The sequence below is a fragment of the Manis javanica genome, chromosome 5, assembly GCF_040802235.1.
Source record: "Manis javanica isolate MJ-LG chromosome 5, MJ_LKY, whole genome shotgun sequence".
Taxonomy (NCBI): Eukaryota; Metazoa; Chordata; class Mammalia; order Pholidota; family Manidae; genus Manis; species Manis javanica.
Window position 1 is genome coordinate 4,992,594 of NC_133160.1, and position 27,912 is coordinate 5,020,505.

General features: G+C 53.8%; 2 long non-coding RNA genes across 4 annotated transcripts; one reads left to right on the top strand and one right to left on the bottom strand.

Moving 5' to 3' along the window:
• Window positions 1-782: 782 nt before the first annotated feature.
• Window positions 783-8,945, bottom strand: LOC140843022 (uncharacterized). 2 transcript variants are annotated; one of them, XR_012131249.1, is made up of 4 exons: window positions 8,843-8,945; window positions 6,541-6,729; window positions 6,108-6,205; window positions 783-2,300 (listed from the first exon to the last, which is right to left on the bottom strand). It is a non-coding gene; the product is annotated as an uncharacterized lncRNA (long non-coding RNA). The 2 variants fall into 2 exon arrangements; XR_012131250.1 differs by lacking the exon at window positions 8,843-8,945 and adding an exon at window positions 6,966-7,091.
• Window positions 7,881-27,291, top strand: LOC108390935 (uncharacterized). 2 transcript variants are annotated; one of them, XR_012131251.1, is made up of 4 exons: window positions 7,881-7,998; window positions 8,563-8,737; window positions 25,762-26,230; window positions 26,328-27,291. It is a non-coding gene; the product is annotated as an uncharacterized lncRNA (long non-coding RNA). The 2 variants fall into 2 exon arrangements; XR_005058044.2 differs by lacking the exons at window positions 7,881-7,998; window positions 8,563-8,737 and adding an exon at window positions 8,895-9,028.
• Window positions 27,292-27,912: the final 621 nt, after the last annotated feature.

The following is a 27,912-nucleotide window of genomic DNA, read 5'->3' on the forward strand; positions in this document are numbered from 1 at the left end:
AGCTCCCTGATGCGGATGCGACTGACCACAGGAAACCTGACAGCCAGCCCGCGGCCACACCGAGTGAAGAAGTGGGTCCTGCGGGAGAGGAAGGCACGTGGCACTAGCACCTGCCAGGCCTCCTTATGCAAAGTCAACCAAGCGGGCTCCCCATCCTTGAGTTAAGTAACTTTCTCTCTGACCAGCCAGAGGGACGCTCGCAGCTCAGCCCAACCTTGGAGTCACCGGGGAGCCTTAGACTTGCAGATGCTGGGCCCACTCCAGGGATTAGGGACTCTAAAGCAACAGGTCTGGGCATTAGGATTTGAAAAGCCCTTTGGGTGACTCTAAGGGCAGCCAAGGTTAAGAACACAGCATTCCAGGTTCAGGAGCAGATCCATAGCCCAAGGGCCTAAAGGCTGACCCCACCCACCCAATTGCAAGGATCACAGAGTCTGAGGTATGAGTGGAGCCCTGGGGCTGTGGAGTGCACAACTTGTGCAACTGGACACAACAGTCCTGATGGGAGCAGGGGAGAAACGGAGCATCTAACCTTTTTTTTTTTTATTGGTATCATTAATCTACAATTACATGAAGAACATTATGTTTACTAGACACCCCCCCTCACATACCCCATTGCAGTCAGTCACTGTCCATCAGCGCAGTAAGATGCTGTAGAATCACTACCTGTCCTCTCCGTGCTGTACAGCCCTCCCCATGCACCCCCAACATTCTGCATGCTAATCATAATGCCCCCTTTCTTCCCCCCCCTTTATCCCTCCCTTCCCACCCATCCTCCCCAGTTCCTTTCCCTTTGGTAACTGTTAGTCCTTTCTTGGGTTCTGTGAGTCTGCTGCTGTTTTGTTCCTTCAGTTTTTCTTTGTTCTTATACTCAACATATGAGTGAAATCATTTGGTACTTGTCTTTCTCCGCCTGGCTTATTTCACTGAGCATAATACCCTCTAGCTCCATGCATGTTGTTGCAAATGGTAGGATTTGTTTTCTTCTTATGGCTGAATAATATTCCATTGTGTATATGTACCACATCTTCTTTATCCATTCATCTACTGATGGACACTTAGGTTGCTTCCATTTCTTGGCTATTGTAAATAGTGCTGTGATAAACATAGGGGTGCATCTGTCTTTTTCAAACTGGGCTGCTGCATTCTTTGGGTAAATTCCTAGGAGTGGAATTCCTGGGTCAAATGGTATTTCTATTTTGAGTTTTTGAGGAATCTCCATACTGCCTTCCACCATGGTTGAACTAATTTACATTCCCACCAGCAGTGTAGGAGGGTTCCCCTTTCTCCACAACCTCCCCCAACATTTGTTGTTGTTTGTCTTTTTGATGGTGGCCGATCCTTACTGGTGTGAGGTGATATCTCACTGTGGTTTTAATTTGCATTTCTCTGATGACTAGTGACATCTAAACTTTTTTATTGATAAATAACAATGCAAAGGTGCAGGTTCAAATCCTAGGCCTGCTGTTTGTTCGGGGAATTTGTGTTCAGTCCCTCCAACCACCAGTCATGGTGTGAATATACAATGACAAATTTGATAAGGGCACATGATGGAAAAGATCAATAAGGTAAGTGTGGAAAGCAGAATAATGGTCTCCCAAAGATATGCACACCCTAGTCCCCAGAACCTGTGATATGCGAGGCTCTATGACAACAGGGAAATTAAGGCTGCAAATACAGTTACAGTTACTAAACAGCTGACCTTTGTTTTTCATGCTAGATTTGTTTTCTTCTTCATTTTAAACATTTGGTACAGTTAGTATATGTGACAATTTTGTATGCACAGCCTTACAGCTGTGGAGTCACTTAGGCAGGAAACAGTATAAAGAAATTATGAAGTGAGTGAACAGTCTAGGCAAATTAGAATTACCCACGTTTAAGGGAACAAATGTCGTTTCTCTTTTTTTAATTTTAAATTTCTACTCCCTTATTTTATTCTATGCTTCAGTTTACATTGAGGAAATCTTTGTTTATGGAGGTATCATTGCCATGTAACATTGTGTTAGTTGCACGTGTTACAACATAATGATTCCATATTTGCATATGTTGCCAAATGATCACCTCAGTAAATCCAGTTGGCATCTCTCACTATATATAATTACAAAAATTTTGTCATCTTTTTCTGTGGTGAGGACTTTAAGATCAACTCTCTTAGCAACTTTAAAGTATGCAATATGGCATTAGTAACTCAGGTCACCATGTACAGGACATCCCCAGGGCTTGTTTATCTCCACAGCTGACCTTGAGAGAGAGAGATAATCCTGGATTACCCAGCTGGGTCCAATGTAGTCACAAAGATCCTGAAAAGTGGAAGACAGCACATATATATGTGATACGCCAATTACATCGCAAGAAAAAAAAAGTAAGAAAAAAAAAGTGGAAGAGAGAACTGAAAGAGAGAAGCAGAGATGGCAAAGTGACAAAGATTCGGCCTGCTGCCGCGGGCTTGAAGGCAGAGGACGGGACGGTGAGCCAGAGCCCTGGGCTCCGCCAGCACCCTTACCGAGCAGGAAACGGGTGCTCCCCAGGGCCTCTCCAGCCAGCACCTTGAATCTGACTTCGTGAAATCCTGAGCAGAGGGCCGACTGAGCCCTTGTGATTCTGATCCGTGGAAATGTAAGCCCATAAATGGTGCTATTTCAGGCCACAAAATTTGTGGTAATGTGTTACGGCAGCAAGCAGAACACTCACACAGTAAGTATCCAAACGGAGAGTCTAGTCTACTTTGGGTGTCAGAAGAAGCTTCCTGACGAAGTGGGTTTGAGGTGAGACCCACAGGATGCACAGGCACTGACCCAGCAGAGGGAACAGAAGGTGCGAGGGCCCAGAGGCAGAAGCAAACCCAACACAAATGAGGCAAGAAAAGATGTCCAGTGTGAGCAGAGGGCAGACGACAGGGGCACCACTGCCCTCCACCAGCCTGTTTCCCCACCTGTGGCGTGGGATTACAATAGCATTCCCTCACTGGAGGATAAAGCGAGCCTGGGAGCTGTGCAGCAAAGTGGCCAGGAGGGGAGCTGCACAGTCAGGTTAGACCTGGGTTTGAACTCCAGGTCTCCTGGTTATGGCCTGGCTGACCTTGGCAGGTGGCTTCCTCTTTCTGACCCTCAGTTTCCCATCTGCCAGACTGCTGTGAGTTTTAGATAAAAGCATGTCAGGCATGCTCAACAAATGCTGATTGTTGTCGTTAGGCGATTGAGGCACAGAGACAGACAGGAACATACCCAGGGGCACACAGAGACCTGGTGGTCGAGCTGGGTGGAAAGGAATCTCCTGACCCTGGCCTTTGCCCTGCACCACTCCTCTGTCTGTAAGGCCATGGCCAACCAAGGCAATGGAACTCAAGCCAGGAGAGCTGTGAAAGAGTGAGTGTACAAATATGGGTGTGTACAGCACGTGCATGCAAGAGGGTGTGGGTGTGCTACAGAATGCATGCATGTAATATAGACATATAGACACATTGTGCATGTGTGAGTGTATAAGAGGGTGTGAGAGTGTGTATGTATATAAGTAAGTATGTGAAATTCCCAAGTGTGCCTGCATGTGACTATGCATGACTGCCTGTGAGTTGGGGAATGTGTGAGAACATACGTGTATGTGCGCATGTAGTTGTGAGATGATTTATGTGAACATGTGCATGTGAGCGTGTGTGTGTGCTTGCTGTTCTTGAAGACACCTACATGGCCCAGGGGATGGACAGACAGTGTTCAGTGAATATTTACATCTGGTCAACTTCAGTCTGGTGGAACTGAGAGGATGGAAGAAATATTTACTGAAAGGCTCCCAGCCCTAGTGGGTTTCTTGCAACTACAGGTTCTCATTTTGGACAGTGTTTCTCCATAAAGCAGCTCTCTGAGCCATGTTTCATAGACATACAGGGGAGAGACAGAAAGTAATCCTTCCCCTCAAGGAATCATGACAGCTCCAGCTTTCAGCACTTACTCTGTAGTGTCTTCACATACATCACCTCACTTAGTTCACACAACAGCCATATTGGTCACAGTACAGATTAGGAAAATGGCTCAGGGTGCTACATAAATCCCCAGTGTAGTACACTGATTTTAAAAAAAAGAAGACCCCAATTCTCCATCCCTCCCTGTATTCAAAATCCTTTTCAAAGTGAAGCTACAACCCATCAAAAGGTAGTGTTTGTTCTCCTACCTCTTGAACCTGGGTTGCTCTTGTGACTGGCTTTGATAACAAATGTGCTAGAACTATATTGCGCCAAATCTAAGCTTAGACTTCAAACAGCCTTGTGTGCCTCTGCTCTCTTAGACTCCTGTCTCCATCAGAAAATAAGAGACACATTACTCAGTTGTCCCCATCACCCTAGATGATAGTGAACCACTCCCCAGAAAGAGAGCTTCCAGCTGTCCCAGAAACAGCAGCTGACCAAAGTGTATGAGGGATCCCAGCTCAGAGCAGAAGAACTATGCAGTTGATGGTTCCAGCTAAATTGTCAACCCACTGAATCATGTTGTTTTAAGCAACTGAGTTTGGGGATCATTTGTTACACAGCAATAGCTAACTGATACACAATCATACAAAAGCCAGTCAGGACTCAAAACAAGGTATGTTTCACTCCAAAATCCATGCTCTCAAGCCCTACATTTTGCCACTACTAAGAAGGGAAGTGAGTACAACACGGCCCAAAGCTGTTGAAAATCCAACTCTGGCCTCCCAACCTTCAGTCTATGCCTTCTTTGGAACATGCCTAATCCCTGAATCCCTGCTATCTCCCACCCTGGGAGCTCCTCCCGAGGTGACTCTTTCACCTCTTCCTCCTCCCAGAGTCCTGGTGGGGACAGAGCCTCCTATTTCCCCTGAGTCATTTGCTAAGAACCATCCCTGCTCATTTGAAAAGTTTGTTCAAGGTGCCGGCAGAACAAACCCAGGGTTTCTACATGTACATACCAGCAACCAGGAGAAAAACCAGCTGTAAGTTTTAAAAATAGTCTCCCCTGGCTTCCAGAGATGCCAGGGCCCTGGCTGGGGAAGGGAATCAACTCCAAGGTGGGGGCACCATCTTCAGGGAAGAGTAACAGCCTCCACATGCCCTGGAGAGTCCAGGGCCAGACCAAGACTTGCCTGAGAGCCTGGCTGAGCCTGAGTCCCAGGGAGCAAAGCCCTCAGAGAGGACTGCACCCAGCCAGGCCCCTCCCCTCGAGGAAGACCGGGAGGGACCCACAGAGCCCCACAGAGCAGGTCACCTCTTCCCCTGCCCTTCTCTCCTCCCCCTCCCTCCATGATGAGGGTGACCTGTGCTGGGACGCTACCTGGCTCTACTCTCACGGGCTGTGTCATCTTAGGTGAGTGACTTCACCCTGGGAGCCTGTGCCCTCATTGGTCACACGGGGCCCCTGCCTCACAGGGTGGTCCTAGGCCCACAGGACAGAAGAGCTGTGTGTGTGACTGGCCAGTCTGCAAGGGCCTGACAACTGTCATTCCTTCTGCAGAGAAGGATGGCTCCTCTCTTCCTCTCTCCGGCCCTTTGTCCTCCTTCGGGCCCCCCAGCCCTCTCCCTGCTGCCCTCAGGCTCCTGACCAGCCCGGCATGCTGAGGACACATAATGCAACCTCAAACTGGACACATTTTGCTGAATCCCACCTGCAGCCCAGCGCCATTGCCCTGACTCATCCCACATCGGCTCGCAGAGGGAGCCTGGATGGCACACTGGCACATCAGTTCTCAGGACTCGCAGGGGCGGCTGGTTCACGGCTGTGTCCCAGCGCCCAGGACGGCACGTGCCCATGGTGGGCGCTCCATAGGTATTTGTCAAGGGACTGACGGAATGAGCAGCACTCTTACTGTTCCCGCTTCACAGATGAGAAACTGAGGCTCTGAGAGGGCAACAGGCACACAGCAGAGTACAGCCCTCAGAGGTTGAGGGAACCTATGCCTGGAGGGTGAAAGGTCCCTCAAAATGTCCCTGAGGTGGGATCTGAACCCACTTTCACTGGCACCAAAGCCTGAGCGTTAACCAGCAATGACACCCCCCCCCCCACCTCTTCTAGTTAACTTCTGCTGCAGTCAGGGTCCTGCAGGCCACAGCATCGTGTCCATGCTGTGTGGCTGCAGGTACTATGTTTGTAAGACAGGAAACCTACCTGGCCACACTCAGGCAGAACGTCCTTTAGCTCATTTTCCCTCTGGTTTCTCCTCATCTCGTGCCGGAGCTGGCATGCAGTCCGTGCCAAATAAATCTCTGTTGATGAATTAATTAAAAGGACAAGTTTACTTTAGAGTGTAAGAGTCTGCCCAGAAGCCCTCAGGTTGGTTGCCTCTGGGAACATATTCTTTCTCTCTACACTTTAAAGAAAGAAACTGCAGAAGAGGCTTCAGGCATGTGGTTTATGCAAAAAAGATGAGGGGGAACCCCTGTCAGCACACCTCCAGACCCTTAGAGAAAAGATCTTTTTCCTACATCAAAAAACAGGCGAATGGATGTGAATCACCAGGTGTCCCATGAAAATGAAATGTCAGATGACTAGATGTCGAGCTGGTTGTGATCCCAGCCTCAGCGGGGGATGCTGATAATACCAACTCCTGGTCCTGGTGATGCTGGCTGGGAAATATCCTGCTTTTCACCACCTCCGCAGGTTGCTGGTCATTCATCCCTTCAGCACCAGGCTCTCGGAGACTCTGGTGAGCAAGCCATGCCCAGTTCCCACCGTGACAGAGCTCAGAACTCAGCACTGAAGGCGCACCTGGGAGCATCTGCCTGGATCCCTGAGATTCAACAGAACAGCCATGAGTTCCCTGTGGGCACTTCAAAATGCCTGGGTGGGTGGTTTCTGGAGATTACAGAGAACGTTCCAGAGAGGTGGGGCTGCCTCCACAAGCTGCACCCCAAGGGCCAGCATCAAAGGTAGCAGCGATCAGGTGGCAGCCTCCCTTTGTTCCAAGGACAGGCTCTGGGCTCTCAGGACGACGGGACCCCTCCTGCCCTCCCCTCCAACACTCACCAGCTCTTCCCAGGCAGCCCCATCCAGGAGCCAGTCCCGTCCACACAGGGGGTGTCCTGCTCACAGACAACATCACCCACAGTGTCTGGCCAGCACCTGCCAGGCTGGCTGAAAGCAGAAGCTGCACACACCTGCTGGTCCCCAGAGGGGACCTCACTCTGGGCTCAGACAGAACCGCTGGGGCAGCACTTCTCTCAGGGCTTGTGCGTCCTGACATGGGGCGCCTGGTTGCTTCTGTGACTGGGGAGTTCACTTTCATAGACTTTACTGACCCTTTCCGCTGGTCCTCCCATCACTGCTGGGCTGGGGTGTCCAGTGGCCTGGGCCCAGGTCATACTCACCCAAGCCGCCAGAAAGAGGGAGGGGACAGGGTCTGGGCAATTGCACAGGACACTGCCACCCTGCCCAATGCTCAGAGGAGGCACATGCTCTGCTGTTGCCCTCCGGAAAGTCTTAGTACTTTCTCAACATGGGGGTGACACATTTGCACTTGGCCCTGGGCCCCTTATTCTGCAGCCCATCCTAGGGAAGGGCCTCCGAAGGCCCAGCAAGTGTGCTTACAGATGCCCAGAACTCATGAAAAGACTTCAAAAACAGGCAGGAGAGAAACCACGAATATCCCCGGGCATCCCCATGCCCCTGCTAGGGGCCCAAATGCCCAAACACTTGCATCCATTCATGATCACACAGCTGTGCTCACAGGGGTGCACAGGGCCCCCACACACTCACCCACACTCATGTTATATTTCAGTATAACAGCTACTCTCCACCAGCCCCCTGCTTCCTACTCGGGGAGTGGCTCAGGAGACCTCAGAATGCCAGCCCAGCACACGTAGGCTAATGAAAAAGCTGGGGGGGATGGTGAGAGGCTGGGCAGGCAGTCAGGGACAGAGCGAGGGCCCCTGCTTCCACCAGCCGCCCAGGATTGGAGGGACGCCTTCCTGCACCCAGGCCCCACTTCATCCTCAGCCAGCCCTCTGGACAGCCGCCCTGCACCTTATCCCACTGAAACCAGCGGCCGCCCTGCGGCAGGGTTTGTATTATATCCATGTTAAGGATGGCAAAACCGCGGCTCCAGGAAGCAGAGCTGCTGGCCAGAGCTGAGGCATGGGGGCTCAGGAGCACCGTGCCCCACAGTGGCTCCTGAGACATGCCGAGCCCCCAGCCCGCAGGGTGCTGGCGAAGCTGGTTCTCAGGGGTGGAGTCCCCCCCGCGGCTCACACCCCCTCCTCACCGCAGACACAGCGGGGGCGGGGCAAGGGTCATCGGTTTGCTCTAGAGCTGCCAGCCCCTTACCCTAGCCCCTGCCCCTTGGCCAGCCTTGCCCCTTTACCTCCCAGACCAGGCACCAGGAAGGGGTTGACTGGTGACCCAAAGATAATGTCCACAGCGGGGCGTCCCTGGGGGTGTGGGAGCGGGTGTGTGTGCCCTGCGGGGAGGGCAGACCCTCCCTGAAGCCTAGTCTGGGCTCCTGTGGCTTTAGCAGTAATTCCCGGAGTCTCTCTCCCTCTCTGCTTCTGTCAGGATTCTAAATGGAACTTTCTGAAGATTCCAAATGGAACATTCCATAGGTTCTAAATGGAGATTCCTCTCCCAGGGGATGCTGAACAGGCCCTGGTGGGCTGTCTTTAGAGCCGCGGGGGCGGCTGGCAGGGCCCGCTGGCTCCGTGGGCAGGACAGCGCAGGAGGAGGAGATGGACCAGCAGGCTTGCTGCCCCGCCAAGCTGCCAGCGCTTGAGCCTGTCCAGGCCCCGCTGCCCAGGCCTTATTTGGTAAGAGCCTGCTCTGGCCCTGCCACTCTGGCTGCAAGCTGATGGGACACCAGGAGGCCCTGCAGGCTGGACGCCCGCCGGGCTTGGCTGCCCGCTGCTGCCTACCTGGCCTCCTCCACCAGGCCCTCGGCCAGAGGCTGGCTTGGAGGCGGAGATCCTGGGGGTCAGACCAAGGCTGTAGCAGCTTCCCTGGGATCCCAGCCGAGTGATGGGAGAGGGACTCCCCGGCTCTTGCCCGTATATGGTCGAGAAGAGGCGGCGGCGTTTGGCACAGGCCCATGGGCCCCAGAGGTATTGTCTTAAGAGGGTGTTTGGCAATGGGCAGCAAGGCCTTGGATTCTTATAAAAATCTGGCAGGGAAACTGTTTGACAGCTTTGACAGTGTGCTGGAGTCTCGGCGGGGAGCCCGCCCCCGAGGGCCGTGGGCATGTGACGGGTCAGCTGCCTGCCTGCCTGCCTGCCAGCTGAGCTCTGGCAGCCGGGCCCCTCCTGGCAGGAGGAAGGGGAGGCGGGACTGGGCCTCTGTGCTCGGGGGAGGCAGCAGGCCCGGGCTGCCCAGCGCAGGGGGACAGGGCAGGCAGGGACAACCCCTTCTGGGGCCTTGATCCCTGCGGAGTGTGTTCAGCAGGTACCCCTGTGTACGCAGGGAGGAACATGGTGTGGGGGGTGCACACAGGTCACAGGCAGCAGAGCCACTGTCTGTGAGTCTTGCTACGCATGTAGTCCGGGCAGAAAGGCTGGTCTCTGTCACTTTCTCCAGGCTCACAAACACCAGGGAACTGGGTGCGCCCCTCATCCCTGCTGACAGACGAGGAAACCAAGGCTCTGAGAAGGAAAGGGATTTAAGACTCTGTGCTCTTTCTCCAGCCCGGTGGGGCCTCCACAGGTTGATGTCACTCACCTATCCCTTGAAGAACGTTCTGAGCTCTGCGCTAGGCCAGGCATCATCCCCGGCCTTGGGGATCATAGTGAACCAGCTAAGAAATAGCCTATCCCAAAGAGGAAAACATCCTTTTAAATAAGATAGACAGGGAAGGTGTCTCTGCTTGGATGATGTTTAAACTAAAGCCCAAAGATGAGAAGGAACCAGCCCTGGGAAATAGGGGGTAAGTGCTTCAGGAAGAGGGAACAGCATATGCAAAGGCCCTGAGGCAGGGAGAAGTGTAGTCAAGTCTGGGCTGGCCAGGAGGCCAGTGAGCTTGAAGCAGAATGAGCAGAGGGGAGTGGAAGATGCAGGGTGACCACAGGGCTGCAAAGGTCCATGTTAGAGTCTGGAGGTTGGGTTTTATTCGAGTGGTGGGGAGCTGGGTACTAAGGAGAGATCCAATAATATAGCCATACACACTCTCTTGTGTATGAGGCATCCACACTTGGCTAAATGCTGCATGTTTGCTTTCTCATCTGATTCTCCTGTATTCCTGAGAAGGGGGTGGAATTTTAACTCCCATTTTCCAGATAAGAAACTGAGGCTTCAAGAGTTGAAATGATTTGCTTGAGTCATTAATATGGGATGGGCGGGAATGCTGCTCAGGGCAGCCTGATGCTGAAGACCATGAGGGCAGCAGGGCCAGCGGGGAGAACACAGTGTCACAGGGTGCTGACCCTGAGCCCTTTCCAGCTGTTAACTCACCCACTGCTGCCCACACAGCCTCCCACAGAGCAGGTGGCCAACTTGCCCTGGGGTGCTGGGGACTTTCCTGGTTGTCTCATTGCAAGTCCTGCTTCCCAGGGAACCCGGACCAGAGCCGGATGATTGGCCACTTGCCCTGCAGGGGGCCCAGACTGAGGCTCTGGGCACCAAGGAGCTTAGAGGGGGGCTCAGGCTGCCAGGTCCTCCCCACCTGCCCACCTGGCCCCATGCCCAACTCTGCATAGGTCAGGAAGGGGCCGTGGAGAGGAAAGCAAATAGCAACCCGTGTGTGGCCCGCCTCGGCCTCCCACGGGTGCCAGGGCAACGCCACCTGCCCTCCTACAGTCAGCAACAGCAGAACAAAGGGAAGGGTGGGGCTGCCAGCCAGAGAGGCTGAACGCGGGAGCAGGCCCGGGAATGGCTGAGTGGGGAGGGCTCAGCCCCCAGGTGGAGACTCACAGTCACCCAGGCCCGCCTTTGAATCCAGAGGCCCTGTGACCTTGAGCTTGTTTGGAGCCTCACTTTCCCCATCTATAAAGTGAGAGAGCAACTAGAGCCAGCAATGGCCAGAGGTTTGCTGGAGGCCAGGCTCTGCATCAACCTTCACTTCCTGGAATGCTCACGGTGCCCTTGGAAGGAAGGGCTGTTCACTCTGTGCAGACAAGGAGCAAAGTCCAGAGAGGTGAGACAGCTGCCCCAGATCACACAGCTGGTAACCATGGAGCAAGATTTTGAGCCTAGAACCATTTGCTTCAGACACACACAGTGTGAAAGGCGGTGCTTAGTAGGGGCCTACTGTGAGGGCTGTGGGGTCAGCCTCCAAGGGCTAAACTATAGGCTTTCTTGCCTGTAGGCTCCTGTGACCCTGGGCAAGTTGGGGGACCTTTCTGAGCCTGTTTCACACCTATAAAGTGGGGATACCTGACAGTATCCACCTTGCAGGGTCGTCCACGTACACAGCAAGTTGGTATTAGGTGTCTACACAGTGCCACGCACTATTCTACATGTACATGTTGAGGATACAGCAGAGAAGAGACAAAAATCCCTGCCTAGAGTTTACATTCTGGGTTGGGGGATGCAGACAAAAATATATATATATATATGTTGAAGGAGGAATAGAGAGTGAAAGTGGGGTTCCCTTTGATAGGGAGGGTATAGCAGGCTCTTTGAGGAGGGCCGTTTGAGGACAACCTGAATGAAGGAGGGAGCAAGTCACAAAGATACCACAGGGAAGGGCATTTCAGGCTGAGGGAACAGCGAGTGCAAAGGCCCTGAGGCAGGTTGAAGCACCTGAGAAACAAAGAGACTGGAAAGTCTGGAGCAGAGTGGGGTGGGAGGTGGGGGAGGAGAGGCAGGTGGGGCTCTGGTCGTTCAGGGCATGAGGAGCCACTGGGGGGTTTCAAGTTGAGCGAGGACAGGACTGCATGGAAGTTTTTAAAGGATCCACCTCACTGCGTGTGGGCAGGAGACAGAAGGACAACAGGAACGGGCAATAGTCCAGGTGGGATGGCGGCTTGGCCCCGCTGGGGGCAGGCCCATGGGCAGAAGGTCAGATTCTGGAGACATTTTCAAGGTACAACCAAGAGCTTTTGCATATAGATTAGATGTGGTTGGGGACAGAGGAAGGGGAACAAAGGGAGCAATCAAAGATGTTCAGGGCTCTTGGGAGGATCCAGAGAGTCAACACCTAGGCAGTTCTTCCAACCGACCGTGCCGGGCAGACGCGAAGCGCTCGGTGAACACGACCTCTTACCAACACCGTCGCTCTCCCACAAGCTGCGTCTCCTGGTTGTTATGGCAACCAGGTGGGATGATGCAAAGGGCTTATCCCAGAGCCCAGCTAGTTGAAAGGGGTCCATTGCTCCTGCCAGATGGTATCCCTACCTGGGTCACCCTCCATCACCATCGTGTCTCCCCACTAAGCTCGGGAAAGGGGGCCAGGTCACCTAGCCTGCCCTCAAATCCAGCCCCTTTGGCACAGTCTGGCCGGTCATGTGACCTCTGGATCCTTGTGAGGATGGACAGTGTGTCTGGTCATTCCTGCCCCTAATCCCAGACCTGGAGACAAATCCCTGCCCACCTGGGCCAAGCTTGGATGTTTTCTTTTTGTTCTAAAGCCTCTGTGGTCTGTGGTCAAGTTCCATTGCCCAGGCAAGCACTGGGGGTTCCTTTGTGAAATCCCTTAGGGTGCAGGACCCCCTGAAAAGAACACCTAGGAGCAACCGTCTGAGTCAACTTCTGGACACACAAATTGTGCCATGCTACTGCTCTGGCCCCAAACCCTTCAATGGCTCCCTATTGCCCTCAGGATTAAAAACAACCCTCATCACGGCCCAGCGTGAACTGGCCTCCAACCTCTCTCACCACACTTCCCTCACACTCTGCTCTCCAGCTACCCTGGCCCCCATCACACTCATTCCCGGCTGTCCTCTCCAAAGCCATTCCCCATTTCTACCAAACAACAGTTTTACTGGGCCAGCAACATGCCTCATACCTACAGATGAATCATGATTGGTCGAGTCATAGCTGTCCCACTGCCCCACCAGATACTTGCTTTCCCAGTCCCTTTGCTGCTAGCAGCAGCCATGTGACACAGTTCTAGCCAATGAGATGTAAGCCCTCTCCCCGCTGTCCTGCTTATGCTGCTCCTGTGAGCCAGGAGGCCTGGAGCAGTGGCAGCCACTTTGTGACCAGGAATCACCAGGAAAAGGGACTAAAAGCCAACATGCTGAGAGTGGCTGAGCAAAAGTGTAGAAGGGACCTGGGTCCTTTGTGACTACAGGGAAGAGTTATACTCAAGGGATAAGGAGCATGGATTCTGGGATCTTCAACTGTCTGAGCACCCCAAAATGAACCCCAGAGTGACAGGGTCAGGAAACCCTCTTCCATTCAAGCCAGGCTCCTTGAAGGAAGGAGTTGTTAGGATGCCCTAGACCAAGGTGACAAATGCCAGCCTGGGACCAAAAGTGCCTTTAGTCACACTGTGGGGATTAGAGTTGGAGGGGGTTGTCCCCAGTGGGGGGGGCTCCTGGCCAGAATGAAAGGAACCAGACCCCTCAGAGGGTCTGCCCATGTGGGGGCCTTAGAGAATTGTGAGGGGTGCAAGGCCCTTAACGAGCCCCATGGAAAGCCTCCATCTATTTTCCTCTTTCCACCCTCCTAAGCAAATAAACCAACAACCATCAAACAAATAAAAAACTTTCAGTACTCGTGTGCCAGTTCCTATCACATTTAATCTTCCACTGGCCCTGGGAGGCAATTACTGTCACAGAGAGACTGAGTAGTGCCTTTTAGAGACAGCCTGTGGGGAAACTGAGGCTTGAAGAGCTTCCGTGACTCTCTATGACCAGGCAATTCACACTTTGTAACCGGAAGAGCTGGGGTCGAACCCTGGCTTTGGCCCTTGCTGGCTGTGTGACCCATAGCAACAGCTGACCCTCTCTGGGCCTCAGCCTACTCAAATGCATCACAGGGAGGATAATGGTCCATCAGAAGGCTGCTGAGTGGTGAGTGACAATGTCCACCAAATGCCTACCACAGAGAAGATGGTCTACACCAGGGGTAGGCAGACTGTACCCCAAATCCAGCCCACCATTGAACTTGTCAATAAAGTTTTACTGGCACACTACCACCCCCATACATTTATATATTATTTGTGACTGTTTTTGCACCACAATGGCAGAGTTGAGTTGTTACAATCCAGAAGCCCACGAAGGTGAGAATACTTACTGTCTGCCCCAAACGGAAAGTTTGCCGTTCTACACCCTTGCTACCCCACGTGTGGTCCGTGGGCTGGCAGCCTTAGCACCATGGCTTAGAAAGGCAGAATCTCAGGCCAGCCCCAGACCAGCCTTTCAGCAAGACAGCCAAGGCCGAGAGGCCCTGGCTGGTAAATGGCAGACCTGCACTGGGCAGTAGGGGGCGGCCAGGGTGGGGAGAAGAGCGATGAAGTTGGGGGCGGAAACTCCTGGCCAGGTCCCCACTCTGCTGCTCCTTGGAATCACCCAGGGAGCTTTCACATGTGCCAGTGCCCAGCCCACCCCAATGTGGCTGACTTTACTGGTCGTGGGGGAGGTCAGCGGGCACATCCTGTGAAAGCCTCTGGGTGACTCTAACGAGCAGGCGAGGTGAGAATTAGTGCATTGGGCTAACAGAGGAGGAGAGGAAAAGTTGGGGAAGTGGGAGCAAACACTCAGGGCAGCCCCTCCCTATAAAGAAATCCTCAGATCAAGAAGGCAATGGCAGGGGCTTGCACTGGGTAGGGAAGGAAGGAGCATCCCCTTCTCAGGAGGCAGAAGATCTCCAAGCTCTGCCTTGTGCCTCCAAAATCTCACAGCCTCCTTGAAGCCGCAGGTGCCTGGAGCTGTCACTGTCCTTCCAGCCCCTCCAACTAGGAGCTCACTGGCATTTCTGCCCAGAGAGAGATGCTGGGGTGCAGGGCGTCAGCTCAAGGGCTCAGCTCCCACTGAGGTGACGCGAGGGGTGCTGGCTTGGTTCCTCGGGCAAACACAGAGCGTGTTTGCTGGCTGGATCTGTGGGCAGCGCCTGGCCGCCTGAAGACCAGCCACCAACGGCTGCTCTGTGGGATGGTGGCTCGCGTGCATTCCAGAACTACAGGCTGGGGCATGCCTGCCAGGCAGAGGGCTCCTATTTACCTAGAGGCAGAATCCGAAAGAGGCCCTTTTGTTTCAGGTTGCCTCCTGGTGACAGCACAACCCCCCATGGAGCTTCCCATCACCTTCTCTTTGGGGGACAATTCTCCCATCACGTTCCAGAGCAATAGCGTGGGGCAGAGCCCCCCGTGTTTCACGATGGGCTGCCTGGGTTCAAACCACAGCTCTGGAGAGTACCACCTGAGTGACCACAGAGGAAGGGCTGGATGCCATATGCCTCCATGTCCTCACCTGTGAGATAGGGGCTCATTCAACACACCACTCGCCAAGGACTAAAGAGGTTCAGCACTTCGAATAGTGTGAGCACTCCACAAATGTTGGCACAGGCCTTCTGCGTTTGTGTGTTTTTGCTTTTTTTATCTCCCACTTTTAAATGAGGCCACTATGCATTTTGTCAAAAGAAAATGCTGAGTGAGAGGGTGTGTGCAGTTTCACGGTGCTTGTTTCATGCAGATAGACTGAGCTTCAAAATGTGAATCTGCTTATAGCAAAATTGATGTGTCATTTCCCTGCATCCCTGCCAGCACTAGGCTTTATCATTTTATAATCATTTTCTAATTTAATCAGCATGTAGAGGGACTTTTGTCTGAATGTCTTTTTTTTTTGCTTACAATGCTGTGCATTCTTCCATATAACAGTTAACTGTCTGTATTTCCCAAGGGATAACGGTTTGTTTACCTCCTTGAATGTTTCCTGTGTGGAATCCACCATAGCCCTAAGGCAGGTCCATGTTGGAAGCAGCTTCTGAGCAGGGAGGGGAGATGGGGGAAGTTGCAGCCTGGGAGGTCAGGGAAAGCCTCCACCCCCGGCCACCCCATCTCCTGCCTTCCACCCCCTGGATGTCTTCAGAGCTTCCCCAGCTGAGGAAATCCTTTCCTGGGCCTGAGATTGACTGCATTTTTGAACACCGAACAGCAAGCCAGTCAGTGAGGCAGAAGTGTAAGGGCACCTTTTCTGCACCGGCAGCCACTGCGGGAGCCCCTGAGTACCAGGAAACTTTCCTTCCAAACTAGTGAGGTCAGAATAAACTGTCCACCAAGTTACAGTACTGGGATGATCACATCTCTCTGTTCCTTAATCAGTCAGGCTCCTAGGTGCTATATTTGTGAGATGCCCAGGTCCTTCCGCATCTTCAATCACCCGAAGTTGTCCTCAACCCACAGGTGGGGGTGGGGCAGGATCCCCACCACACTTCACAGCTGCCATTGCATCTTGCCACCACATGGGGTCGCTGTTGAAGATGGGTCTCAAACAGTCCTGGGGACACTTGTCCACTTTGCAGGGCTGCCTGAGCTGGCTGGACACTTGCGTGGGTCTTGGAGGTCACCCACACTTGGGACTCGAGTCTATAGCTGTCTTGCGTGGGTCACTCTTAAACACTCGGAGCAGAATGCCCAGTCACCTCCCTATCTCACACACTCCTGGGTCCCAGCACCCAGCACCTCACTGCCTTGCCCAGAAGCCCCCTGAGGGGACCAGATGGAGGCATTGCCCCTACTTTGACAGAGGGAACTGGAGTCCCAAGAGAGTATGCTTTCCAAAGTCATCTGCCAGCCAGTGTCCAGTACAAGCTGAAGCCCAGTCTGGACTCCCATCCAATGCTCTCCCCCTTTGCTTGTAGAGGCTGCCAATGAAAATTCCTTTCCTCGGCCCGGGAAGCCCACAGGATGCACCACCTGCCTGCCTCCCCGCTTCATCTCACTTCTCCCCGAACGTGCAGTCCTCGCCTGCCCACCCACCCTTGCCCCACCTCTGTCTTCCTACATCTCCCAGACCTTCCAAGGAGGCCTCTCACCACTCAAGCCTCTGCTCATTGTATCTCCTCCTGGAGGCCTTTCCGGGCCTCTGCTCCTAGGGCCATCCCCCAGGACGCGCCTTCTCAACAACATGCTTGTCCCCAGAAGATGCCACCCTGTCCTTTCTGCTCTACTTTCAGACTACACTGCAAATCCCGCCCTCTCCTCCCCTCCGCCACTGTCATCCTGGTCACCACCTCCTCCTCCTCCAACCTCAGGGCCAGGCCATTTGGAGCTGGTCCTTCTCTGTGGTGGGGCTGCTATAGAGCATGCAGCAGCATCCCTGGCCTCTGCCCACGAGATGACAGGTGCACCCAGCCCATTTATGACAACCAAACACATCTCCAAACACTGGCCAGGGTTCCTGGGGAGCAGGACCACCCCCAGTGGGAGCCCCTGCTCTAGACTGCGGCAGACACGCCTGGCATCTGGAGCCCGGGGTTTCTCTTGATCTTTGGTATCCATAGCTGTCCTGGTGGCCCACAGGAGGGCCTCCCCCACCCCTCCATCTGGCCCACCTCCAATGTGGGCACCCTCTCTTCCCTCCACCTTCAGCTGTCTTCCCATCTCTGTCCCCTTCCAGGCCCTTCACACCCCCGTGGCTGGCAGAGGGGTGCCTCCGACCACCTCCTTGCCTCCGTCTCAGTCCATCTCCCCGACTGGGCACCCTCACGGCCTTTCCTTAAGTGTTCCGATTTCTGTTCTTGGCTTATTGATGTGTTCATTTCCATCTCGGCTCCACGGAGTAGGGGCCTTTCTGTCCTACTCACCCTTGTACCCCACAGTCCAGAACAGCACCTGGCACACGGAAGATGCTCACGAAACCTGTGTTCTGTGAATGAGCAAGTTGAGACCCGGTGGGCCTCTCTGGTCCCAGAAGTGGAGCTCGACCACCCACAGGGCTGCAGACATGTGGAGAGCCTGCCAGGGAAGCCAGAGGAGGCCCCTTTTGAGGGTCCGGGCCCTGAGCATGCCCACACGTGCCCCCCACCTACAGGCTCCTCGGGATTCTTGGGAGGCAGTGCAGTCCCTCTTTCTGGGACCGGGAGCAGCCGCAGGCCCGCCATGCCCGGCTGGGCCCAGCCCGGAAGGCAGGGCCGAGTCTAATTATAGAAGGCAGGTCCTGAGAGTGCCTGGTTCTTCTCTGCCTGGAGGAACTGGCTGCTCTGATTAACACCCTGGGGTTTGTTCCCCCTGGTTGAGATGGTCCCCACGGGAAGAGGAAATGTGGCAAAATGAATTGAGCCACCTCCTCCGGGAGACACCCAGGAGACAAGGAGACAGCAGAGCATTAAACCCAGCACAGGGCCCAAGTGAGCCCGAGTGAGCACCCGGCCGCATGCCTGCGAGGCGGCTCCTGGCTGTGGGCACGGCACGGAACCCGGCTCTGCCTCACACAAGAGCGAGTCCTACCCTCTCCACACCTTGGAATGAAGAGGAAGGACCAGAGTCACTTTCCAAAGTGGGTGCCATGTGGTGGTTCAGACAAGGGCTCTGCAGTCAGGAGCCCTCTGACCCTCAGTTTCCCCATCTGCAGAATGGGTTGAGAACCGTACCTTTCACAATGCCTTTGGGAGGATTCCTCGAGGCAGTTCGTGTTGCTGGCTGGCCCAGAACAGGGCCTGGCACAGGATGAGGGCTTGATTGGTGTTCCATGCTGTCAGAAAGGCTATATGATGCCAGGAGCCAGTCAAAATGAAAATGCAGGGCCCCTTGTTCAAAAGTTACTAAGAATCTTGAGACGGAGACAGAGCAGTAGACCTGGTGCAGGGCCCTTCTGAGCCCAGTGAAACTGCCCGGGCTGCACACTCATGAGTGGGGGGATCCCGGGGTCGGGGACTGCTCCCTTCAAGGATGGATCCCTCTTCAGCAGCATCAGGGCATCCATTGGGGTGGAAAACACAATCGGAGCACTGCACACAGTATAGAACGTTCACGTGGCATAGAAGAAGTTGTGTAAAGGGCTCTCGCAAAACCACACTGTAAGCTGACTGTACCCACAAACACGGAGGTGAAACCCAGTGCAGGAAGCTCCCACTCCTGCCCCAACGAGGTGAGCTCTCGTTGGAGTATGAGAGTGACAGCAGAATTTTGCTGCATCTGTACATTTTATGCCTTAGGAAAAAACAATAAAAATGACAAAATCTTAACAGCGTTTACTTCTGGGTAGTGGAGGTGGCGACTTCATTAGTGTCTGAAGTTTTCAGTATATTTTCATTCTTAGAAGTAGATTTCACCTCTTTAGAAGAGTTTTGAAAGCCATTGGATTAGAAAACGCCTATTCTTTGGCTACCATGCCATGAGTAAGGTGCTCGGAAATGCAAAAGCATTCATTGTGCACCTACTGTGTGTCTGGCCCAGGCTGGGTTTCAGGGACATGAAACAAGCATTTATTTTCCCTCTAGGACCCCAAAGCCCAGGGATGAAGGCAGGCCTCCATGTCCTGTGCCGAGACCCATGGGAAGTGGCCCCAGCCCTGGCATGGGCAGCCACTCTGCTCTCTTCACCGGAAAGCAGGTGTCTTTTCCCTCCTGCAGAAGGATGCCTGGAGCTTTGGCTGCACTGGCAGCCACTGCGGGTTGTGGCCCTGGGGGAGAGAGCATCGGGCAGTCCCGAGTGGGCGGAGGGGCCCCCAGCCGCCAATCCCGGAAGTGAACACGAGGTGATGTCTGAGTTTTCAGCAGTGCCTTCACGGTAATGGGGAACCCATCCCTCCCCACGGCCCAGGGCAGTCCCGCAGGGGTCCGGGAGGTGGTCCCTGCTGGGAAAGCAGGACAGGCTCCTTTGTCCCTGCTGCTCTCTCGTCGTTTCCATCTCTGTTTTTTGGAACATTTTAGTTTGGAGCAGTGTTAGACTTAGAGAAAATGTGCAAAGGTAGCACACGTCTCCACACCCCTTCACCCTGCTTCCCTGATAGAAACCTACCCAACAGTACCCACCAAAACTCGCGTCCGCAGCCGTGCGAGGCCAGTCAACTAGAGCCTTCGTTTGGATGTCCCCACTGTCCTCCCTGATGTCCTTCTTCTGTTCAGGGACCCACACCGCACTTGGTCAACTTTGTTGACCAGCTCCTGCAGCCTGGAGAGTTTTCTCCCCATCCTCAGCTTTCTCAGCCTTGCATGTTTGAAAATGCTACTCTGGTATTTTGTACATTGCACTTCAGTTTGGGCTTGTCTAATGTCCCCTTGTGCTTTACAATGAGGTGTAATTCACAGTCCATTCAATGCAACCTTCTGAAGGCTGTACAATTCTGTGGCTTTCAGGATACAGGCGGAGTTGGGCAGCCGACACCGTGATCAAATCCTAGGACATTCCCATCACTCCACAAGCGAGCCTGAGCTCTTGGGACCCATTCCTGTTTTTCTTTCAGTTTCTGTTGTGTCTCTGCCTCTGAGTCACCTGGATTCTCTCTCATGCGGTCTGTTTTTCTCTCCTTCTGTGTCTCTCTCTGTTAGTGTCTCTCCATCTGACTCACTCCCTCTCTCTACTCTCATCTGGATCCATTGTGCCTATGGATGTGTGTGTGTCTGTCTCCCTCTTTTGTTTTAAAGACCACACAGCCCAAACCCCCAGCAAACAAAGAAAAAGCAAGCATAAGGCATGCTCAGCGTACTGGAGACAGACAGGGTAGGGATAGAGAATGTGGATGGTGCAGCCACGGAGACCCCTCTGAGGAGGGAACAGGAAGCCACACTTACACAGGGAAAAGCAGCCGGCCCAGGAAGAACCCCTGGGAAGCGTCCAGGCAGGAGGTCAGCATGTGCAGAGGCCCTGGGGCAGAACAGGGGCCTCCCCATTTACCAGACTTGCTTAGAAGGAGCCCTGAATGCCTTCCAAGGCTCTCAGGCTCTAAGGTGAGAGGCCTAGACAGCTCAGGGCGAGGTTTGTGGTGAATAATCATGACTGAACCTCACAGAACTTTCTGGCACCCCCACTGAGGGCCAGGCCACATGCTCGGCCCTGGGGACCCTAAGCTAGATACAACCCACATTGGCCTCAGAAGGAGCTTGCAGAGGAGAAGCCCAACCCTGGGCTCAGAAAAAGTCTGTGTATTGATTTATTCAATTATTTGCTCCAGAAAGACTGAGCACCTGCTGTATGCGAACCTGAATGGGCATGCACAGAGCGCCAACCTCACAGGGCTCAGAGTCCAGGAGAGAAGGCTAGCAGCCCACCCCCTCACCCCGACTGTGCAGGGAGGCAAGGCCCAAGCTCAGAGGGCCATTCACTCATCCAGCACACGGCTGCGGGTGTCCACTGCTTGGTGGGTGAACACAGACGGCCCTCAAGGGGATGGCACATGCTCACTCACAGCAGGACATGGGTTCAAGTCCCAGCTCTGCTGGGGATTAGCTGCATAGTGGGCTCCTCTGAGAGCTAAAGAGGAGGGGGCCAGGTGCTGAGCCCCTGCCATCCAGAGAGCCCTCCTTGACCTGCCAGTGGGGAGAGCTGGCTGGTTCTCCCCCAGGGGTGCAGTTTAGGCAGCTGGGGGAGGGGCCCCAGTGCAGCGGCTGGGTACTGGCTTGTGTCCTGAAGTCACCCAAGGCAGTACCAGGCCGGCTGGCTGGAGCCCAGCCTCTGGAGGAAGCCTCATTTGTGATGCAAATGGCTGGCAGTGGCTGCAGGCCAGGGCCTAGGGCCCCCTACCAGGACCCCAGAGCTTTGGTTTTCAGCAGAGCCTGGGGAGGGATTGGGGGACCCTCCCCAGCCACTTCCCAGGTGGGTTAGGGGTGAGCAGGGACCCCCAAGGCACTCCGCATGGCCAATGGAATAAGCAGATGGGAAAGTGTTGGCTGGCAGAGGGCTTGGAAGTCAAGGCCATCTCTCTGGACTTTCTCCCTTGGGTCCTGCAGAAACCAAGGCCCTCTGAGTCACACCCTGTCATCTCCTGGAGGGTCCCCATGGCCCTCCAGCCTCTCCTGGACCCCCTGCAAGGCTGAAGCCATGCAGACCTTCTTGCTGTCTTTCCCTGGCTCTGTGCCACCTCAGGGATTTTTCACATGCTGTTCACATGAAGCCCTGGAGGTCTCAAGGAAGAAAAATGGTATGTGATGCCTGGTCAGTACGTTGGCAAATATAAGTTAAATGATTATTCTGCGTAAAATGCCACCACTTTTCACAGCAAGAAGGAGACTGCAGACAGCTGGAGGCTGGAGAAACTGCTAGGCTGGGGAGCAAGGAGGTGGGGAGGAAGGGCTGAGCTCTCCGCTGGAGTCCTCCCTGCTTCCTAAGCCAAACCACCTACAACTCGTCCCCACCAGAGAACAGCAGTGCTTCCCTCCTCTTCTTTGAAGCGGAAGGGTGGGCGGAGCCAGTCTGCAGGGCTTTGGGGGGGGGGGCAGGTGGAAACCTCAACAAGGTGCCAAATGCTATTCTGGGAGGCCAAGAGCGGAAGTCATGCTGGCCATGGTCTCTGGCTCGATCATAGCAAACGCGGCGGTGCAGAGGGAGGGGTGCCCCTGGGGAGGGGAGAAAGGAGCAGGGGGTGCTCCTGGCCAGGGCCCAGGCTCCCAGCCCCCAGGGAGCTGCTAGTCCAAAGCCAAGCCGGCGTTTGCTGGGCAGGACGCTGCTGCGGTGGGGCCTGGGAGGGGCTGATGCATTCGTTCCTACCCTGTCCTCTCGGCCAGCCTCGGCCTCCTCTCCCTGGCCATGCGTTTGCTTCCCTGGCCTCCCTGTAGACCCTCAACCTGGCTGAGGACATCCAGCCTCAGAGCGTCCGCACATGCTGTGAGCTCATCTGGAATGTTCTTCCCACTGCTGCCGCCTCCTTATGTGACTTCTCTCCAGTGAGTCTTTTGCTGGGCCCACCTCTCACCTGGGCCCTCCCGGTTCCTCTACATCACTTCACCTGCTTGTTTCCTTCATGAATTTCTAACTCAATGATGTCTTTGCTGTGTTTGAACAAGAAGCTTCGGTCCAGGCAGTCGCCATACCCACCTTTCTACGGCTGTACCCCCAGTGCCTGACATTTGCTGAAGCAACAGAAAAAAGAATCTTTGAGGCACAATGTGTTGTCACTTAAGGAAAAATAATCAGTGGTTCTGAGGCTCATCAAAGGGAGAGCCAGAGTCTAACCCCGGGTGGGGAATTTTGGGGTAAAATATTAGACTGCTCTGCATGGTGGAGGCTGACTTTGTGATGGGCGTGGCTGAGTTAGGGAATAGTGGGAGGGAGATGCATCTTCTTTCCTGTGGAATAACCCAGAGGGGGGAGCCAGGGGCCACCCCCATGGATCTGGAGCACGAAACCAACATAGGCTGAGAAATGGAGAGAACCTGAGTCCTTACAACAGAGCTGGATCCAGCCATTCCTGAAACCAGCCATATTCAGCTGCATGAGCCAGTTGTAGCAACTAACCATTCTCTAGAGGGTTATCAATCAAGGTTATTTACCTCGCAAATGACAGAAAACCCAAGTCAGACTGCTCTGCTGGGCAGAATAATGCCCCTGCTCCCAGGACGTTTATGTCCTGATCCCTGAACTTGTGAATGTGTTAAGCTCGTGGCAAAAAGGACTTTGCAGTTGTGATTCAGATTATGGACCTTAAAATAGGGAGAGTATCCTGGATTATCCAGGTGGGTTCATTCTAATCACACAAGCTACTAAAAACAGAATTTTGTCCAGCTGGAGACAGACAGAGGTAACAGAAGGGGTAGTTGGAGAGATTCAGAGAATAAGAGGGACCCACTGTTGCAGCAGAGGGCCATGTGGGAAACATGAGGAGGAATGTGGGCAGCTTCTAGGAGCAAAGACCTGCTCCCCGCCGTCAGCCATCAGGGAATGGGGACCACAGCCCTAGGGCTGCAAGGAACTGAACTCAACCAGCAGACTGAATGAGCCTGAAGCAGATTCTTCTCCTGAGCCTCCAGTCAGGATCACACCCCTGCCAATACCTTGATTTCTGCCACCCTATGCTGAGGACCCATCTGGGTCATGCTATTTCTGGAGTTCTGATCTATGAAAGTATAACATAATAGATGAGTGCTGTTTTAAGCCACTAAGTTTGTCATGGCTAGATACTATAGCAATAGAAAACTAAAACATTGCTTTAATGGAAAAAGAGAATTGACTGGCTCAAGAATGTGGCTTCAGGAATGGCTGGATCCAGCAGTTTAAGCACTGTCACGGGACTTGATTTCTCTGCTTCCCCCAACCTTCTGCCTCCTAAACTGCTTTCATGTTCAGGCTCCATGGGATTGTCCTGGCAGCTTTAGGCCCTCATCCCCCAGGTAAATCCACAGGACAGGGGCCTGCCTCTCCCCCTACTATCCTACAATAAGCCTCACTGTATCTGAGTGGCCGTAATGGACCATGGACCCACTACTGAACCAATCACAGAAGAAAGTGGCCTGGAATGTTCTTTCAGGTCAGGTCTGGGTCACATGCCCACCCCCATGGTGCCAGGGGTGGATCTGGAGCCACCTGAGACCCAGGGATGGGAACAGAGAAGGTCTGGTTCCCCAGAGGAGAATCTGCACACAGTTACAGGGGGTCCACAAATGGCCCCAGGAGCTGTGGGCCAGGCAGTAGGTGGGAGGTCTGACCTCGCAGAGGATTTGCCCTGTTTTGCTTTCTGGAGGTGATGTGCTCTGCGGTGTGGCTTGGGAGGAGGAGGTGCACGATCCTGCCAAGAGGGACCTGGAGCCTCCAGAAGCCTGCCCAGCCGGCGCCCGACAGCCCCTGCCACAGGGCTGCGCTTCCAGACGTGCACCCTAACAAACAGGGAAGCATTTCGTTCAGAAGCATGCTTCACTGGGACACGGAGTAAATAAACTGATATTTATACTACAGCCCCACAGGGTGGCTTCTTGGCTCTGAGGCAAATATGGTCAAAACTGAGTTCTGAGGGCCTGGGAGGAGAGCTGGGCCTTCCCAAGAGGAGCCCAGTGGGAGGCGTCCACGTCCTACAGGCATCATCTTCCATGGATCCCAGAAGCCTCTGGCTGGGGAGGGAAGCTGCACACTCCGCTTGTCTGCCTTGCACCCAGACAAGACCACCTTCCTCGCATCCCTGGGCATTTCCCTGGTCAGCTCCAGGCCAGGTCCCAAGCCGGGGGCCTGGGTACCCAGGGCCCTGTGCATTTTCTTATGAGGATGCATATCCATGCTGCTTCAGGGGACTTCTCCTCAGCCTGGAAGATCATTCCATTTAAATTCATTAAAATTCGTATGTTCAGCAACTCTAAGTCCCCCTACTATGTGGCTGGTGCTGGGCACAGTGGCTGGGTACCCACAGACGGGTCTGACTCACTCCTGCCCCATCCCAGCACACAGTCTAGGACAGGACACAAATACTGAATAAGCAAACAAGTAATACTGGAGAAATGCAAAACCTGGTCAGTGCTCCAGGGGAGGCGGGGCAGGGGAGAGCATGCAGGGGGAGGGAGGGCAGCCGGGAGACAGCCGAGGGTGGGCCCACTGCAGGAACCTCCCGAGGGAGGGTGCACCAGGCTGCAGGAACTGCTTGCACAAAGGCTGGGTGATCACGTGCTCTTTCCTTCCCAGCCCCTGTCTGGGTCTTATTGGGTGGTTTCCTCAAGTACTGCTCAGCTGTCCCAGGAAACTGCAAGTCCTATGAGGGCAGGAATTCGCCTCCTTTGTTCCATGCTGTACCTCAGAGCCTGGAACACAGTCTGCACACAGGAGGTACTAACGCATATGAGCATGGTTCACTGACGGCGGAAATGACTAGTGCGCTGAGAGCTGCAAAGACCGGTGGAAAAGCAGTTAAAATAGTGAGATCCCAGTGAGAAGTACGGCTTTGCCCCTCCATTGCTAGGACAGAAACCTGAGGTAGCAAACTCAACTGCTAGCTCGGGGGACATGGAGAGGATTTCCTTTGGTACTTTGAAGAATTCTGTGACCTTCCAACATTTTACTGTGAGACCTGCATTTCTTTTTACTTCCTGTTTTTTATAATTACAGTAGCAACACACATTTGCGGACCCGTGTTCAAACAAAGGATGAAGTGAAAGGAAGTCCATATTCACCAGCTGCAGCCCCCTCCGCCCACCTGACATTGCCTGATGCCCCTTCGGCAGAGCCCCCCTGCTCCCAGACTACACCTGATGTTTGGGGGAGAGGTGTGTCCCCATGTCCACCCAAGGGCCACAGAGCCAGAGGCCCAGGGTTGGAGTGAATGTACATGGAGGCCTCAGAAAGGGCTGCACCCCTCCCCAGCTCGGTGACGCTAAGAGCCTTGCCTCCCGCCTGATGTGGGGACACAGCCCAGTACACAGCCCAGTACAGACACCGACTCCCTGTGAGAGATGTTCCTGCCCCTCACCACGGCCTCTACCCCAGGATTCCAGCCAAGCAGAGACCTTGAGTACAAACAGCAGGAAGGCAGGGGGGCCAGCGAACGCATGATCCAACGTTCAAGTGATACTCAACCGTAAGTGAGTGTCAAACCCCACAATTCGAATTTTCCCACGGTGACTTCCACTGTTTTTATGGACTATTCTTTCTCCATCTTTTCTCATTTTTTTCAGAGCTGCTTCCTGTCTGGTTTCCCAAGGCCTCCTTGGTGAAGTGCGCCTGGTGGGTGGCAGGCAACCCCCTGCCCGCCGAGTTCCTGGCAACCACTGATTTACTTTCCATCTCTACGGCATTCATATGGACAGACTCGTACGAGATGCAGTGTTTTGTGACTGGCTTCTGTCACTTAGCTTCATGCGGTTGAGGTTCATCTGTGTTGACATGTGTATCAGAATTACATTCCTTTTTAGGGCCAAATAATATCCCTTGTACAGACAGACCCCATTCTGTTCATCCATTTTTCAACTGATGGGCATGCAGGTTGTTTCCGCTTCTTGGCCCTTCTGAGCGTTTTGCGAGGCGGAGCGTACTGACTTGAGTAAGGTCTGTCCCTACGAGGGGAACCGGCTGGGTCATGCGGCAACTCCAGGTTCAGTCATTTGAAGAACCTCCAGATGGTTCTCCCAGCCCTGCTTTGGGGTTCCAGTCCTCACATCCTCCCCACCACAGGTTATTGTCCGGCTTTTCATTCTAGCCCAATGGCTTCACATCCTAGTGGGTACGACCTGGTATCTTACGGTTTGGCTTTGATTTGCATTTGTTGTTATTCTTTCAAACCAGCTTAAGCTGCAATAAAAGTCAGCCTCACCCTGTACTCATGAAGGATTTTAGTGCCACAGAAAGGAAAGGAATGGATGCTCCCCCCTCTGGCCCGCTCTCACCAGCAGACCTCCAAGGGGATTCACAAAAAGTATTTTTTAAACTGAAAGGTCAAAACCCTAACAAAGGGTTACAAATGGATTTCATTCCCCAACTGAGGCAGGGAGGGCTTTGCTTTTTTTTACCTCTGAGAAACTAAAGAGAAAACAAAGGGAAAATGGGCAGGTGGAACACAAACAATGAAAAGGAGCCACACCCAGTGGTTCTCGGTCAAGCTTCTTATTAGAATCATGTAGGAGCTCTTAACAGCCATGTCCAGGCCCCCGGCCCAGAGACTGGGATTCTCCTGGTCCAGGGTGGGGTCCATACAGTGTCACTTTAGAAGCTCCGCACAGGGAGCTGGTGACAGGGATCACTGCGAGGCCCCGTCTCCTGCTCAGTGCAGACTGTCAGCGTATTCGGGCGGGTTATACCTGTCGGTTCTGGTTATAGCCAGCAAACTAGAGGTGCTACTAGTGTTGGCAGGCGTCCAGTGACACCTGAGATCCAGACTGGAGGGGTGGGAAGTGCCACGCGTCCCCAGGGACTGACCCTTTTTCCCAGGACGGGGCAGGGCAGGACAGCCCCAATAGTAACCAAGGACCTGCACTGCCTGAGCACCTGCCTCACACCTGGCTGAGAGCTTTTCCCACCTGTATCCCGTGAGGAACTATGGGCTATTCTTATCCTTCATTTACTGATGAAAAACTGAGGATCAGAGAGGGTGAGTGCATTGCCCAAGGTCACACTGCTTGTAAGAAAAGAACCCAAGTCCATCTGATTCCAAACCTTGAATTAGTAACCCTTGGCCTGGACCATCTCCTGAGGCAAAGCCGGCTGCTGGCGTGGGGATGGGTGTTGGCCATCTCTCTCCCCTTCTACCCATCCCTCCCTCGTCCC